Source organism: Hylobates moloch, unplaced genomic scaffold, assembly GCF_009828535.3.
Source record: "Hylobates moloch isolate HMO894 unplaced genomic scaffold, HMol_V3 SCAFFOLD_72, whole genome shotgun sequence".
Taxonomy (NCBI): Eukaryota; Metazoa; Chordata; class Mammalia; order Primates; family Hylobatidae; genus Hylobates; species Hylobates moloch.
In genome coordinates this window covers 296,158-300,849 of record NW_026652347.1, presented here as the reverse complement: position 1 = coordinate 300,849, position 4,692 = coordinate 296,158, and the positions used below count along the sequence as shown (strand labels likewise).

Genomic DNA, 4,692 nt, shown 5'->3' with positions numbered 1-4,692 from the left:
CAAGTGATTCTCCTGCCTCAGCCTCCCAAGTAGCTGGGATTACAGGCCTGCACCACCATGCCCGGCTAATTTTTGTATTTTTAGTAGAGATTAGGTTTCACTATGTTGGCCAGGCTGGTCTTGAACTCCTGACCTCATGATCCGCCCGCCTCAGCCTCCCAAAATGCTGGAATTACAGGCGTGAACCACCGCGCCCAGCCTCTTGAAAGTATTTTTACTAGGTGTAGAATTCTAAGTTGACAGTTTTTTTTTTTCAGCACATGAATAAGATTCCATTGTGTTCCAGCTTCAAGGTTGCTATACAGAAGACTGAGCTTAATCTGTCAGGCCTTTAATTTCCTTTTTCTCTTGCTGCTTCGAGACTTTCTGTTTTGTTAATATTCTGAAGCTTCACCAGGATGTTTCTGGGCATGGATTTCTTTGTATTTATCATGCTTGGGATTCCTTGGCTTCTCAAAGCTGATAAGGTCTCTTCTCAGTTTGGGAAACTTGCCAGCCATTCTCTCTTCACATATTTTCTCTTCCCCTATTAACTCTTTTCTCCAGGAACTGCAATTAAATAGAGGTTAACCCTTCCCTTTCTATTCTTCATGTGTTTTTAACTACTCTTCCATATTTTCTGTCTCATAGCTGCTCATGAAGCATGTGGTGAGTTTCTTCTGTTCTCTCAGTTTACAGATTCTCTCTTCAGCTCTGTCTAATCTGCCACTAAAACCTCCTAATAAGTTTTTTTGTTTGTTTTTGTTTTTGTTTTTGTTTTTGTTTTTGTTTTTTGAGATGGAGTCTCTGTCACCCAGGCTGGAGTGCCGTGGCATGATCTTGGCTCACTGCAGCCTCCGCCTCCTGGGTTCACGCCATTCTCCTGCCTCAGCCTCCCGAGTAGCTGGGACTACAGGCGCCTGCCACTGCCACCACAACCAGCTAATTTTCCTTTGTACTTTTTTAATAGAGACGGGGTTTCACTGTGTCAGCCAGGATGGTCTCAATCTCTGACCTCATGCTAATAAGTTTTTCAATAAACAAATCTACATTTTAATAAGTTATTGGATATACACATGTATTTATTACTGAAAATGGAAATAACATATCAAAATATCCCCCTCTCGCTATTCAAGTTTGTTGGGTTCTTTTGTTTGTTTTTTGAGACTGAGTCTCATTCTTTTGCCCAGGCTGGAGTGCAGTGGTGCCATCTCGGCTCACTGCAACCTCCACCTCCCAGGTTTAAGCGATTGTCCTGCCTCAGCCTCCTGAGTAGCTGGGATTACAGGCATGCACCACCATGCCTGGCCAAGTTTTGTATTTTTAGTAGAGACTAAAAATAGTTTCACCATGTTGGCCAGGCTGGTCTCAAACTCCTGACCTCAAGTGATCCGCCCGTCTTGGCCTCCGAAAGTGCTAAGATTGCAGGCATGAGCCACTGCACCCAGCCTCACTATTCAAGTTTTTTTAAAGGTAAAGACACATCTAGCTGCATGTACCCTTCTCTAATGTTGTGCTTTATCCAAACTACCCAATGTAAACTCATTTTATACATTCCTTCCACATAAATTTCTTTACTTCAAATGTTTGATGTTAGGTCTGCTCTCATCTCACTGACTTCAGGATTCTAAACCATACATGTAATCCATGAGACCTTGTACTACCTGGAGCCAAATCAAAAACTAGAACTGAGATACCAAAGCATCAAATTACAAAGAGGGACAAAGGGAAAAAAAAAAAAAACTTAGGTCGTCAAAATCATATTTTGAGTTATTAAAAATTATTGGATTTTGGCTGGGCACAATGGCTCACGCCTGTAATCCCAGCACTTTGGGAGGCTGAGGTGGGCAGATTCTGAGGTCGGGAGTTTGAGACTAGCCTGGCTAACATGGTGAAACTCCGTCTCTACTAAAAATACAAAATTAGACAGGCGTGGTGGCATGTGCCTGTAATCCCAGCTACTCTGGAGGCTGAGGCAGAAGAATTGCTTGAACCTGGGAGGCAGAGGTTGCTGTGAGCCGGGATTGCACCACCGCACTCCAGCCGGGGTGACAGAGTGAAACTCATCTCCAAACAATAACAATAAAAATAAAAATTATTGGATTTATGCTTTCACTTAGAGTAAAAAAGCCACAAGAGGCTGTGCATGGTGACTCATACCTGTAATCCCGGCATTTTGAGAAGCCAAGGCAGGAGGATCGTTTGAGGCCAGGAGCTCAAGACCAGCTTGGGTAGCCTAGCAAGGCCCCGATCTGTACAAAAAGTGCAATAAAATTAATACATAAAATAAATCCACAAGAGACTATCACTCCTACCATAAAAAGAAGAAAAAGCTGGGTAATCTATATGTTTTGGCATTTCTTAAGCCCATCAGAAGTTTAGGCTTCAAGGCAACCAGGTGAACTGAGGTCCAAAGAGACTGCGCCCTCTCAGAAAAGACAGGACACATGAAAAGTTCCACCTTTGTCAGAGCACAGGAGGAAGAAGTGGCCACCAAAAAAGCAGGTGATAGGAAAACAACATTTTAATGAATTCTTAGAGGCCAGGAGTGGGCCAGCATGACAACTTAGAATCTCCCTGGGTGCCTCGGGATCTAGCAGACCCCAAGTTCACTTGCAATCTCTTTTCCACCTCTTGGTGCTCATGAGAAAGATTGGAGGTACAACAAGAGACAGGAAAGAGGCTCCCTCAGTGGTTCTCAGGCATGAACCCCCTCCTACCTCCTAGAACCTTGTCTCACAAGAAGCAGAAGGACTTAAGCCTCAGGGGAAGGGGCAGGAATCCTTCCTATCCCCAGGGGACAGGCAAAGGTTCACTCCTGGTGGAAGTAAGGGTACAAGTAAGGCCATCTAGTTCTGGGGGAGGGATAGGAACCAGCCCCTCATTACACGGTGAGGGAGGGTTGAAGCAAAATCTGCCCCCTTGGGAGGGGCAGGAAATCCCCTGGCTAAATCACAAGCTTTGCACCTGTAAACCAAAAATAAAATTCTATGCCCCCCAACCTACTGAGCGGACTCCTTCTCACCAAGGGCATTCCAAAGTAAACCTGCAAAACTAGTTCAGGCCATGACGGGAAGGAGGGTTGGACATGCCTCATTCTGCCCTTATCTCTTTGGAATTCAGGCACAACTGACCAGCATTAACATCAACACAGAGATCTTAAGGCTGACAAAACAGACTCTTTGTAGCAAGAAGATACCAAATTCCAACCTGACTGAAGTATAGCATCACATGATAGATAGCAGGTCCTGAAAGAAACAGAAGTATTTTACCCCAAAATAAATTTTTCTTCGACATATTTTGAAACGGCCCTGCAAATCTGTCTCTTGTAGGGAAAATCTACACTCTGTAGAGAGTCCCCTTCCCTTTCCAGGTCTTCTCCTGATTCAGGAGAGATATAACTAAGAGTCTGGCGCCTTTTTAAGTCTGATAAGAAACACTTACCATCTATTCTCTCTGAAGCCTGCTACCTGGAGGCTTCATCTGCATAACAAGAACCTTGGTCTTGGCACACACCTATAATCCCAGCACTTTGGGAGGCCGAGGTGGGCAGATCACGAGGTCAGGAGATCCAGACCATCCTGGCTGACATGGTGAAACCCTGTCTCTACCAAAATACAAAAAATTAGCCAGGTGTGGTGGCGCGCACCTGTAGTTCCAACTACTCGGGAGGGTGAGGCAGGAGAATCGCTTGAATCCAGAGGGTGGAGGTTGCGGTGAACCAAGATTGCGCCACTGCACTCCAGCCTGGGCAACAGAGCGAGACTCTGTCAAAAAAAAAACAAGTGGTCTCCACAACCCCTTATCTTTTTAAAAAATGTTTATTTTATGTGCAAAAAGCTATCATGGTTTTTTGGTTTTTTTGTTTGTTTGTTTGTGTGTTTTTGATGGAGTCTTGCTCTGTTGCCAGGCTGGAGTGCAGTGGCGCAATCTCAGCTCACTGCAACCCTCCACCTCCCAGGTTCAAGCGATTCTCCTGCCTCAGCCTCCTGAGTAGCTGGGATTACAGGCATATGCCACCACGCCCAGCTAATTTTTGTATTTTTAGTAGAGATGAGGTTTCACCATGTTGGCCAGGATAGTCTCGATCTGCTGACCTCGTGATCTGCCCGCCTCAGCCTCCCAAAGTGCTGGGATTTCAGGCGTGAGCCACCGTGCCCAGCCACTATCATGGTTCTTCACTGGGTAGATGCCTTGGATAATCCTTTCAAGGAAGATCAGTTAGTATAACTTAATGAAACCCATATCTTTCCTGTACTGACGGAAACACTGGCGGCACATATTGAGGGCATATTTCTGGATCAGACCATGCTGGTTTGGGCAGATGTGACAAGAATGAGAACCCTGGCCAAATATTCACTGGTGGCTCCAGTACAGCTGCCGGTGACCCATCTTGCTCTCAGAAGTGCAACGAGGTAAAAGGCCACAACCTCTTATCTTTAAACCAGACATGCCTTTCTGTTGATTCCAGGTCTTTAGATCATAACTTTACTCTTTCAACCAATTTCCAATCAGAAAATCTTGGAATTTATCTATTATCTGGAAGTCCCCTGCCCCGCACCGCAAATTGTTCCACCTTTCCTGACTGAACCAATGTACAGTTTACATGTATTGATTGACATATGCCTGTAACTTCCGTCCCTCTAAAATGTATAAAATTGGCCTCAGGGGCCAGGCCGCAGGGGCTCACACCTGTAATTCCAGCACTTTGGG

General features: G+C 45.1%; 1 pseudogene; it reads right to left on the bottom strand.

The window, feature by feature from the left end:
• Positions 1-4,200: 4,200 nt before the first annotated feature.
• LOC116463864 (small ribosomal subunit protein uS14-like) lies at positions 4,201-4,371 on the bottom strand (annotated as a pseudogene).
• Positions 4,372-4,692: the final 321 nt, after the last annotated feature.